At 38.9% G+C, this 12,803-nt stretch overlaps 1 non-coding gene across 1 annotated transcript; it reads right to left on the bottom strand.

The window, feature by feature from the left end:
• Window positions 1-2,590: 2,590 nt before the first annotated feature.
• Window positions 2,591-2,698, bottom strand: LOC132012721 (U6 spliceosomal RNA). The gene has a single exon (XR_009402708.1). It is a non-coding gene; the product is annotated as a U6 spliceosomal RNA (small nuclear RNA).
• Window positions 2,699-12,803: the final 10,105 nt, after the last annotated feature.

Genomic DNA, 12,803 nt, shown 5'->3' with positions numbered 1-12,803 from the left:
AATAAATCCCTTGGGAAAAGAAGAAAGCATTTGAGTCTTTTAGGTGCTTGTACCCAGAAGATTCCCAGATAATTTTTTAAAAAGATAAAATTTTGGACTCCACTTGTGTAAAACTTTAAAAATAATATACTACAGTGTCATGTCTAAGAGAAAAGTAAATAAATGAGAAGCTTCTAGGGACTTACAAAATTATTTTTTATATAGACCAATAAAAGCTATATATTAATACACAGCTTTTCCCAAATGGACCTTCTGTCCAGTTTTCTCACGTGATGCAGTAGACAGAGAAAAAGTTTCTATGGGCAGAAATTTAACTTACACGGGTTATTAATTTTTTATGCATCCGGATCATACAGACTAATGAGGAGCAAACTTCATTGAAAGTTCAGATTGATAGGTTCCTTTTTAAGACATTTTATTTCCAAGGCTATATAAATGAGTCAGTTTTATTTCTTCCCTCAGCTGAAGTTGTTTTATCAAGTCTGTTATCAAAACAAACTTTTTGTTGAATTAATCTTTTCTTTCTATTTTCCCTGCCACCACATAAGTCTAGGTTTTTATGACTTATTCCTTGATTACCACAATAGGCTTTAAAAAAACCATTTTATTATGGAAACATTCAAACATGCAGAAGTAGGCAAGAAAGTATATTGAACACCTGTGTTCAATATATCAGGAAGCTTCATCAGTTATAATCACTTTATTATTTTTGTTTCTTCCCCCTTATTTTTCTCTTGAAGATGTAAAAGCCTATCCCACTCATTGTGGAATATCAGTATGTATTTCTAAAAGATAAGCAATTTGTGTCTCCCATAGTTTTCTAGTTATTCTTTCTCTAATCTTATTTTTCTCACCAATCCAACAATTTCTAACTATTTGGCATACTCAAAGGCTCAGTATTGCTTACTGAATCAAATGCAAATTCTTGTCCTGATCTATAAAAGCCATCTTTTCAGTTTTGCCCATCTGTCTGATAGCCCATTATTCCCAAACAGGCTGTCAGGTGGGTCTCCTCACTCTGCCAAAGCCCTGTTTATTCCTGTCTCTGGTCATGCTCTTGTTTACCCAAATTCTCAGCATCCTAGAAAGCTCTGCTTGGGTGCCTCCTTTATAAAACTTTTCCCTCATAATGACTTCTTTCTGCCCTGAGCACTTGTTTTTTTTTTAAAGATTTTATTTATTTATTTGAGAGTGAGAGAGAGAATGACAGAGAGGAGAGAGCCAGAGAGAGCACGAGCACGAGAAAGGGGAGGGTCTGAGGGAGAAGCAGACTCCCTGCCCAGCATGGAGCCTGATGTGGGGCTTGATTCTCGGACTCCAGGGTCATGACCTGATCTGAAGACAGTTGCTTAACCAATTGAGCCGCCCAGGTGCCCTGAAAACTTGGTTTTAAACACAGTTCCTTTAACTTTAATTTTTTTAAAAAAATGGTATCCCAGTCTTAACTACTGTAATCCGGGAAGTAGGCTCTGAATCACTGACTAGCAGCATTTGTTTTTAAAGACTTTAAACTGTTTGGGTGAATGGTAACTCTAGGGATATAAAGGTCAGTGGTACTGGGAAAAAATCTAGCATCACTATGGTAGGCAGAATTCTAAGATGGTTTCATGGTGTCTGCCCCTGATGTTATTCCTGTGATTACATTATGTTACATGACAAAAGTTATTTTCTGGATGTGATTAAGGTTACTAATCAGTTGACCTTAAGATAGGGAGACTATCCAGGTGCATCTGATCTAATCTCATGAGCTCTTTAAAAGAAGAGAGCTTTCTGTGACTGGTCACAGAAGGGAAGGTAAGAGATTTGAAGCCTGAGAAGGATCACCTCTACAATTACTGGCTTTGAAGAGGAAGCAAGGGGGCTGTGAGCTGAGGAATGCAGGCAGTTTCCAGATAGCCAGAAAGAAAATAGGATATCAGTCCTACCTGTCCAAGGAACTGAATCCTGCCAATAGGCTATATAAGCTTGGAAGCAAATTCTTGTCCAGAATCTTCAGATAAGATTCCTGCTCAGCTGACTCCTGGAGTTTGGCCTTGGGGTGAACCATGCAGAGATTATCACCAGGACCACTCAGCTTTCTGATCTGCCAAACCGTGAGATAATAAATGGATGGTGTTTTAAGCTGCTAAGTTTGTGGTAATTTGCTATGCAGCCATAGAAAACAATACAATAGATAACACAGGCTTTGAGCTTGTAGTAAGTTTTAAGCATATTTTGCTATTCTTCTCCATGCCCCCAGTTTTATTGAGATATAACTGACATACAGCACTGTGTGTAAATTTAAGTTACACTGCATAATGACTTGACATGTATGCATTGTGAAATGGTTGCCACAAGAAATTTAGTTAACATCCATCACCTCATATAGTTAAAAAAAGTTTGCGTTTTTCCTCGTGATGAGAATTCTTAGTATCTGCTCTCTCAGTAACTTTCAGATACACCAGACAGCAATGTTAACTATAGTCACCATGTACAATGCATTCCCAGGATTTATCTTATAAGTGCACGTTTGTACCTTTGACCACCTTCACCCAATTTCCCCACCTCCCACTTCCTTCCTCTGGTAACCACAAGAGTGTTCTTTTTTCCTATGAATTTTTTGTTTGTTTGTTTTTTGAGAATGCTTGTGTCATCCTTGTGCAGGGGTCATGCTAATGTTCTCTGTTTCATTGTACTGCTGAAGTGAGCATCCTGCTACCTTATTAAGGCTCCAAATCAGGGCACCTGGGTGGCTCAGTCAGTTGGGTGTCTGCCTTTGGCTCAGGTCAGGATCCTGGGGTCCTGGGATCAAGCTCATGTTAAGGTCCCTGCTTGGCGGGGTGTCTGCTTCTCCTTCTTCCTCTGCCTCTCCCTTCTGGCTTGGACTATCTCTCTCTCGCTCACTCACTCTTAAGTAAATAAAATCTTTTTTTTTTTTTTTAAGATTTTATTTATTCATTTGACAGAGAAAGATCACAAGTAGGCAGAGAGGCGGGCAGAGAAAGAGGGAAGCAGGCTCCCCCCTGAGCAGAGAGCCCAATGCAGGGCTCAATCCCAGGACCCTGAGACCATGACCTGACCAAAAGGCAGAGCTTTACCCCCCGGGCCCCCCCGGGTGCCCCCCCCCCCCCCCTTTTTTAAAGCTCCAAATCGGGAAGGGAGGTTTTCCAGTAGCTGGAGGCACTCAGCACGTAAGATCATTGCACAGACTAACAGTGCCCTTAGTTTACGATGCTTTGCTTTTGTCCATCAATTTCTGACTACAGACAGGAAAATTTCAAAGAAAGAAAGCTCTAGATTTCCTATTGCCTGTGTTTTCAAAAAAGTCTTTAAGAGGGTCCTTGAGCACGGGAAGGTAATGAGGGCATCTTATCAGACCAGCATTAGCACTGGATCATTATGCAGTCAGATTAACCATTACCTCTGGTATGAGATCTGGGCAGATTTTGAAGAGAATGTACCCCAAATCTCTGCAGCCAGCCAAGATTTCAGATGGTAGAATTTGCTGAAAAGGTAAGGGGTGCCTGGGTGGCTCAGTCAGTTAAGCGACTGCCTTTGCATCTTGTCATGATCCCAGGGTCCTCGGATGGAACCCCACATCAGCCTCCCTGATCAGTGGGGAGCCTGCTTCTTCCTCTCCCTCTGCCTTCTTGTGCTCTTTCACTCTCTTTCTGTCAAATAGGTAAATAAAATGTTTAAAAAGAATAAATGCAGGCACTTTAGGAACTGGTCAACAAATCATTAATGAGGCTACCGAGGAATAGGAGAAATGAAGTTACAAATTCTTCTGCAGCTCAGAATCAGAGAGGATGGGCAGGGTTGGGTTAATGGGCAGCTCTTTCTCCAGCCATGCATGTAGAACACAAACGAATGGTTAGATATTTATTTGGGGTGCCTGGGCATGATTCATAAAGAACTTGTTCCTTATAAAATTTACTGCTGAATGACTCATTGTAGGATGATGATGAAGATAAGTCTTCTAATTTAAAGAGTTAGGCAACCATCCTTTTAAAAATGGACTTTGTGAGGTATAGTTTACATACAATAACTGTATACTTTTTAAGTGTATAGTTCCTACGTGCATACACCCATATAACCACCACCACAGTCAAGATACAGCACGTTTTCATCTACCAGACGGTTCCCTTGTACACACCCCTTTGCTGTCAATCCTTCTCTCTACTCACAGCTCTAGGCAACCATTGATCTGATTTCTATCACTATAAACTTGTTTTGTCTCTCCAGCACATCATATAAAAGGAACCACACAGAATGTAGTCTTTTGTATTTAGCTTCTTTTGGCCAGCTTGATGTGAGAACCATGAGATTTGTCTACATAGTTGCATTTACTAGTAGTTATATTTTTATTGCTGGGTAGTATTTTATTGTGTTAATAGCACAATTTGTTAGTCACTCACCTACTGGTGGACATTTGGGTTGTTCCAGTTTTTGACTATTATGAGTAAAATTGCTATGAATAGTCTTAGTGTGGACATATGGTTTTGTTTCATTTTGGTAAATGGAGTAGGAGTAGCTGGATCCAGATGATAAGTGTATGTTTAACTTTAAAAGAAACTGTCTAACTGTTTTCCAAAGTGGTTGTACCATTTTTTCACTTTCATTGGCAATGCAGAGGAGACCCATCTACTGTCTATCTTCCCCAATACTTGATATTGTCAATTTTTTAAAGAGTTAATGTTTTTTCTTTTTAAAAGAGTTACTTATTTGAGAGGAGAGAGACAGAAAGAAAGGGAGAGAATCTCAAGCAGACTCCCTGCTGAGCATGGGGCCTGAAATTGAGGTACAAATAGATTAAATAGTTTTATTGGTTTGTCCTATCTGCTAAAGGGTAGATATAGAAAGTATATAGAAAGTCCTTATCAATTTCCATTATAAAAATATACACAGCATAAAGGGTCTTAGAGAGAAACACAAAATTTATTAATGTGTACATGAGGAGGGGAGTTTGTGAGGACGTTTGTGAGCACGTGTTAGTATGCAAGAGCGTACTGTGAGAACTCCTACCTCAGGGTCTTCCCAAATGCGGTGTTCTCCCTTGACCACTCCTCTTCACTTTTAGTGAACCTAACTTATCCATAGGGTTTAGTTTTTTGTGGGGGGTAGAGGGGCAGAGAGTGAGAATCTTTTTTTTTTTTTTTTTTTTTTTAAATATAGGGTCTTTTAAAAAATGATTTTATTTATATATTTTGAGAGCAGGAGAGCGAGAGAGTGAGAGAGTGAGAGAGAGCATGATTGTGCAGGGGGAGGGGCAGAGGCAGAGACAGAGAGACAATTGCAAGCAGACTCCACGTTGTGGGTGGAACCCAATGCAGGGATCCATCTCATGACCCTGGGATCATGATCTGGAATGAAATCAAGTGGGCCCTCAACTGACTGAGCCACCAAGGCGCCCCAGGGTTTAGTTTTAATGTCACTGCTTCAGGGAAGCTTATTGTGTGCTTTCATATTATGTTGCTCTTTATTTTTTTCTATCACAATTGTAACCGAATTTACAAATATTTACTTAATGAATATCTTTCCCACTGTACTGCAGGCTCCATGGGGCCCATTTTTCACCATGTATCCAACATATAACAGTTTCTGGCATAGGGTATGTGCTATTTGTTGAATATGTGTATTCGTTGAATGAGTAAACAAATGAATGAATGAATATCCAAGACTAAGTAGGTTTCCTTTCTCAGATTGCTATTCTGAGAAATTCATTATTTTTGGTGTATGGGTCTATGAGTTTTTACAAAAGCAAAAAGGTAACTACCACAATAGTCAAGATATAGAACAATTTTGTCTGTTCCCTGTGCCCCTAACCCCTTGTAATCAAATTCTACCCTCCACTTTGACCTCTGGCAATTACTGAGAAATGCTTATTTCACATAATCCTAGGCTCTTCTTTTCCTTCATGCCTTGTGTGTATTTCAGCTGTAGCTGAAATATCAGTAGCACTCATATATTTTATCAGAGAAATGAAATTTAGACTGTTGTCTCACATGGAATTTATGCTCTGCATGGAATCATTTCAGTAAATAACTTGACTACTTGTAAGAATAAAAAGAGAGACACTAGGTCAACTGGGTTTTTGTCCATAGCCTTTTTTTTTTTTTTTTTAAATTCTCATAGTAATTCTTAACATCTGCACACACCTCTATTTTACTACTCTGGTTTAATTCAGCCTTCATGATCTTGTCTAGATCATTGAGTTGTCCTTAGGTCATTGCATTGTCCTCCACACCAATTCTGTGACTCTGATACCTCTTTGCTTATACTTCATCTCTATATTTCACCCAGGGTGAATTTAGCATGACTGTAAGATTTAAAGCTCTTCAGTGGGACCCTCTGGAGCTTCAGGACCCAGGCATGCTATTCAGAGCTCTTTACAAGGCTCCTCTTACTTCTTCAGGGTTATCCCTAGGTCTTTTTCCTTGAACCCTGTGATATTCTGGATGTCCCAAATTATTTGACATTTTATAAATATGCCATACATTTTGTCTTTATAAAAGTTTTTTGTTCATGCTGCCCTGAGAGACTTTCTTTACCTTATCTGTTCAGTGAGCACCTACGAACTACTGAAGACTATACAGGCTATCTCTTGCCTTCCCAAAGACCATTTGACTATTCCCTCTTTTGTCCCCATCATTGCCTGTCCACCCACCTGCCCAACACCCCTAGTTCCTTATTGCACACCTTTGTGCACATATTTGTCTCCACTTACTAGAAACACAGGTCTTTGAGGTCAAGCCTGTTGCTTATTCACCTTTGACTCCTCCATGCCTAGCACAGTGCCTGCCATATAGTAGGTGCTCAGTAAACATTTGCTGAATGCATCAGTGAAAACGGTTGTTACTATATTATTACTTTATCACTTTGATAATATATAAAAACCTGTTTTACATTTATCTTTTTTTTGATGTTTTGGAAAATTTTATCAACTACTCTCCTTTTCATGAGAAGCTGATGATCCTATTTTGGGTAGTCACTTGAAGTTCTCACTAACCTTTCATCAGTCACTATTCATCTATATCTATGTGACCTGGTTAGTTGGCATTAGTTCAATTGGGCTTACCCAGGGTTGTCTGCTTGCGTATAGAAACTTGACTTGCAACTGTGGAAGTAAAAAAGGGAAAAACAGGGGATGTCGAAAGTGAACATGAATTTCCCATTAGTGGCTAACTCACTTTGAACTTCCTCTCCACTGAGGCTCAGAGTAAAGTCAAAGCTATCATTATGTGCTCAGGTTTGGACAAGTTACGGGTTCCCACTGTTAGTCAGCTATTTATCAGTTGTGTCCATTGTCCTATTAACTTTATGGTCTTTCACCCCAGGGATCTAAGTCCTAAGGTGTTTGGGTCCAATGTATTTGCCATTAAAGTGGAGATAGAGACCTTCTTTGTGAAAATGAAGACATTAAATCCTCTAAAAATATTCTGTTCAACCCATCACATCATATCACTGTAAAAAAAACCAAAATGTAGGATGGAATTTTTATTAATAAAGCAATCATATTTGTGATCAGTCAGCTCTTTGTCAGGACTGAGGGAAGGTGGGAGAAGGAGAAAATAGTTTGTCTTCATCTCCTTATGACCAGGATTAGGGTCCATTGGAAATCTGCCTTCTCCCAGTTAAATGCCTGCAAGTATGATCTTGAGCTCTCTGGAAAGGAAACTGTTATCTCTTAGGACAGTTATATATTTGAGGAAGGATCTAAATTATAAAGAAATTTTCAGATTTTCATATTACTAATTAAGGCTGCAGTGATATTTCTTTCAAATTCACATTTTCAATAGGATCAATAAGGAAGCTTGTTAAAACAGACATCCCTGGTTTCTATTCCTGGATATTCTGGTCCAGTAGGCTTGGGATGGACCATGGGAAGGTGTATTTTTTTTTTTTAAAGATTTTATTTATTTATTTGAGGGAGAGGGAGTGTGAGAGGGAGTATGAGAGAGGGGTGAGGGGCAGAGGGAGAAGCAGAATTCCTGCTGAGCAGGGAACCCAATACAGGCCTCAATCCCCAGACTCTGGGATCATGGCCTGAGCTGAAGGCAGTCATTTAACTGAATGAGCCACCCAGGTGCTCCAAGAAGTATATTTTTAACCATCTCTCTGTGTGATTCTGATGAACAAAGAAGGAAAATTCTCTCTCTCTTTTTTTTTTTTTGGATTGTTGGAGCAGAACTGTACAATGGGATCATTCTGGAAGGAGTCCTTGGCATCCTGAGTTTGTTGACAGACCAAGGCACCTCCATAATAACAGGTTAAAAAAAACTGGCAACATGTGTCCCAAATCTCATCTATTTTTGATGTCTGGATGTCCATTTGATCTTGTGGAAAGCACCCATGAGCCAAAAGCATAGGCGGCACCCAAGAAGGAGTCCACTGAGGGAAAGTATAAGGAGTGGGCTGGAAAACATACTATTAAATTTTTCTGGGATGAAGATTCCACTGAACTGAGTTTGTGGAGCACCACAGATGCAGCAGAGAGAAAATTGGGCTTGTATCATTGTGCCTTCAGGCTATGACTTCCATCCGGGTTATAAGAATAGTGCCGACCTAAAGTTTGGACATGTTTGATGCATGGCTTTACACATGAGATTGGAGGCAGAGCAGAAATAATAGATGGAGAGCTGCCCGAAGGGGTGGGCAGATACATGAAATGCTGTCTGTTAACCTACTTTCTGCTATGAGTTGAATTCCTGAAGGTTGGTTTAGTTCTCCAGGTTTGGTGCAGGGCTCCAAAAGGTAGGCATGGTCTCCATGTCTGTAGCATCTTTCTGCTGTATGAGCTCTGGAATTAGGGGTGTCTAGTGCAAGGGTGGAGAAGTGGTGGTAGCTGAGGCTTTTCACTGAAGTTTTATTGAATAATAAATGACTTATGTAATATGGCTGAGAAACATGAAGTTTTCAGAGAGACCTTTAAAGCAACCATTGCCCAGGCACTATTTTGACCTTGGAGCTTTGATGGTCAAGGCAGCACACCCAAGCCCCAAGGAAGACTATAGAAATGCCTCAGCACATTTTAGAAACCAGAGTGTTATCTGTAGCAAGGATGGGGAATAGCTGTGGTTTTTATTTTTTTATTTTTTTAATTTTTTTATTTTTTTTTAATTTTTTATTTTTGATAAACATATATTTTATGGGATTGGGAGGGAGACAAACCATAAGTGACTCTTAATCTCACAAAACAAACTGAGGGTTGCCGGGGGGAGGGGGCTGTGGTTTGTTTTTGAAGAAAAGATTTCCTGAAAGGAAAAGAACAATTTTGTGTCCTTTCTGGGGCTGAGGGAATTAGTGGACATTGCACTGTTTTTAAAAAGTGAGGCATAATTACTTTTAGGTTTGGAAAGTTAAGTCAGGGATTTATGGAATACAAGAAGGAAGGAACCTTAGGCGTATTGTGTTCAAGCTCCTGGAAATCATGTTCATCCTTCTCTTTCAAGTGCTTATCTGGTTTTAGTTTGCTAGACCAGGATAATCCAGTGCTACTTTCCCCTAATACATCACTGAACTTCAAATGTAAATGGGTGGGTGAAGACCTCTGGCCTGCCCCTTGTCTCTCTAGAATACAGTACCCCATTACCTGCTAGTGCCATGCCTAAAACGTTTTACTCAATGTTCTTGGTTAAGGAGTCACTTGGGTAGAACATAGTCCCACAGTCTCTCTTGTCTGCTCAATAGCGTTGGCGTTGGAGCTATTCACAGTAGAATGAGCATGTCCTGATTGTTTGACTTGTGCCATCCAATCTGTCAAGCCTTTGTGTTCTCCCTTATAAAATGTTATCACCCATAACTTGCATGGATTGAATAATATGTATGTAAAGCGTCTGGTGTACAATAGACCCAATAAATTGTATTGTTTTCCTTGGGTGGATAACATTTTTAGAACAGCATTACAATTACTCTCTGTAACTGACTGCACTCTCCCAAGGTAGGACAGACACGAGGGTAGATTTAACAGGCGACACTGAGAAGAAAAACAAATCTAATTTGGAGGAGTAGGTAAAGCTGAGCCTGTCAAAAGCAAACAACCTGAGGCATTTCTCTTCATAGATCGATTCCTACCTGTCTGTACTTTGGCAAAAGCATGTGTGGGCAAATATGTTATTTGACACTGTCCTAAAAAGGCTGCGCTTCAAAGACAATGCTCGTGTCCCTGGCAAACACTCTGTAAAGGTTAGGTTCCTTTAAAACATGCAGACACAAATTTTCATGTTTCTTGCAAATTAAGTTTTAGTATGTATGTTTTACTTGCTTTGTTTCTTTTGCACCACTCTGTGGGAAGCTATTATTGTCTCTGAAGCATTCATCTTGATTCTAACTTTCACCCTTTGGCTTCTGCCCCAATGTTTTCCACAACATGGCCAGTGTCTCCTTTACCCACTCCAACCCCCCAACCTCCCACCCTATGTACACTTTATTGGAAGGGTATCCAGAATGGGCAGCTTTTCACTATTGTAGAATCAATGAGATTTACATAAACCCTTTTATTTTATAAACTGATTTATTTTACAAACTGATTTAAAGCATGGCATGCTTTACTCCTCCTAAGAACCCTGTGTGGTAGGTTACCTCAATTCTGATAATGAAGAAATTGGGGTAGAGAGAGGTGGTAAAGCAAATCGTGTCAGTCATGACATAGTTCATCATATCTTTTATTAATCCTCTGAGTTAACTATCATACGGTATCATCTTCTTTGCAGAGAAAAATCTTTTATTGACCGGTAAGTCCTATAATTTGCATTTTATAAGTTCTGGTTCTAGGCATTGTATTAGGACAGTCCTTTTATAAAGTCTACCATATTGTTCTGTATATGTCTATATTAGGATAGTCAGAAAAGGGAAATCGTCTTAGTAAGAAACTTCAGAAACTGCTGAGTATCAAAAAAAGTAGAAGGAAATACATTATTTAATACAGAAAAGAGAACATTTGAGTTACTAAAACAAAACATGATTTGAATAATTATGAGTCTATGATCCACATGAGTCTACGGTCTTGCCAGTGAGATTCCCTGAAGGCTATTCTAAAACCTTGCTGAGCAACCAGTGGAACAAAATTGTTGAAGAAACAAAGGCTATTCTGCCAGTTCCCTGTTGTGGTTGTGAGATAGATTTTATTTAATAAACTTCTATTTAAAGTATGGACTGTAGCTGATTTTATTCTGCAGCTGATTTCTTTAATTCTAAAGGAAGAACTCTGAACACCGTTGACCCTTAGGGAGCTATAGTTTTAGTTATATAAATTATTTAAATGTCACACCATTCTTGAAAGATTAGTAAATATTTTTCCTTTTTTGTCATGGGAGAAGCCCATATATGAATAATAATAATAATAATAAATATGGTGCTTTAGAAAGTTATTTTCTTCTCCCCATAGTATTTGTTACAACTGAAATTTATATTTTAGATTAGTAGAATTGGCCTAGGGAGGTAGCAGAGGAAAAGGCAGGCCCTGAGGTGCTTCATGGTTATTCCACAAGTGAAATCATTCCTCTGGTTTTGGTTGGTGACTGAATAGCAGACCCTTTTATCTGAAGAGTAAGAGGCTATGGTTGCCAATGGAGAGATATGAAAATTCTGGCCCCCAATGTATTATATTTCTACTCTTTGTTTTCATATCTCTGATGTATGTGTACCTTCCCACACAGACTTGCACATGCTTTATACGTACCCATTATTGACTTTAAAGTAATATGACTTTCTTTTTTGACAAACATGCCTGGATTTGTATATCCAAATGCAGTTCATCCCCTTCAAAATAAAAGTGTTTTTCTCATTATTGCCATTTTTAAGATTTTGGGATTTCACTATTTTGAAGCCTTTTGTTTTTTAATACCTTCAAGGTGTTAACTTTTGCTTCTTAGAGTGGAGTTTATTTTGGAAAGAGCGGAGAGTCATTTGGTGAGGTAGATGACCATGCCAAGCAACACAGACTGTGGTAAAACATCAGCTGAGAATATGAGCAATCCTGCCTGAGCAATCCAATTTCTGGTTGTTCTAATTTTTTTTTTAATAAAGAGCTTTTTACGAAGAAGAATGAGTTTTCTGATCTCAAAGCCTCCTTTTTGCAGAGTCAAAATATCAAGGATCTGCCTGATTGAACTCAACCTAGCCTTACAGACTTGATTTCCCATGACACTGCCATTAACTGTGGCCATGTGAACTACATGACCTTCCCTCAGTACTCACCAGCTCTGTACCTTTGCCTATGTTGTTCTTTATGAAGGAGGCTTTTCTCCCTATTCTCATTGATTTCTATTTACTACTCCTTCATTTCACAAAAGTTTTAATTTGGCCATCATCGGTCCTGCTTACTTCTTACTTATCTTTAAGGATCTATAGAATGATAGTTCCCATATCTTCTCAACGGGGAATTAATCTCTGAGTTTCCCTAGTACTGTGTTGCCTTCTGTTTTGTCGTATAGCTATTAGATTCTAAGCTTTTTGTTTAAGTGCCTTCAGTTTTGTAGGACTAACATCTAGCCCAGTTTTTTTTTCCTGTTAAATTGGAGTCATAATAACAGATCTATTTTCTTCTTTCTTCTTACTGACCCTCTGCAATTCGTTTGTATTCACTTATTTAAAAATAACTTACAGATCAACATCTGTGCAAGCAATGAGCGTATAAAAATTAATATGATATGTTGCTCCTGTGGTATTCATAATTTACTAGAGGAGCTAGTAACCTAATGAAGTTATTACGAATTAATGGGTCAAGCGCTGTTTTAGAAATAAATACAGGGTTAAGCTGTGACTCAGAGGAGAGAGTAATCAATTCTGCAGTTGGGTGCTTGGGAGCAGCTCCATTGACCAGA

This window comes from Mustela nigripes, chromosome 2 (genome assembly GCF_022355385.1).
Source record: "Mustela nigripes isolate SB6536 chromosome 2, MUSNIG.SB6536, whole genome shotgun sequence".
Taxonomy (NCBI): Eukaryota; Metazoa; Chordata; class Mammalia; order Carnivora; family Mustelidae; genus Mustela; species Mustela nigripes.
The sequence above is the reverse complement of the archived record's forward strand: the minus strand, read 5'-3'. Positions and strand labels throughout refer to the sequence as shown.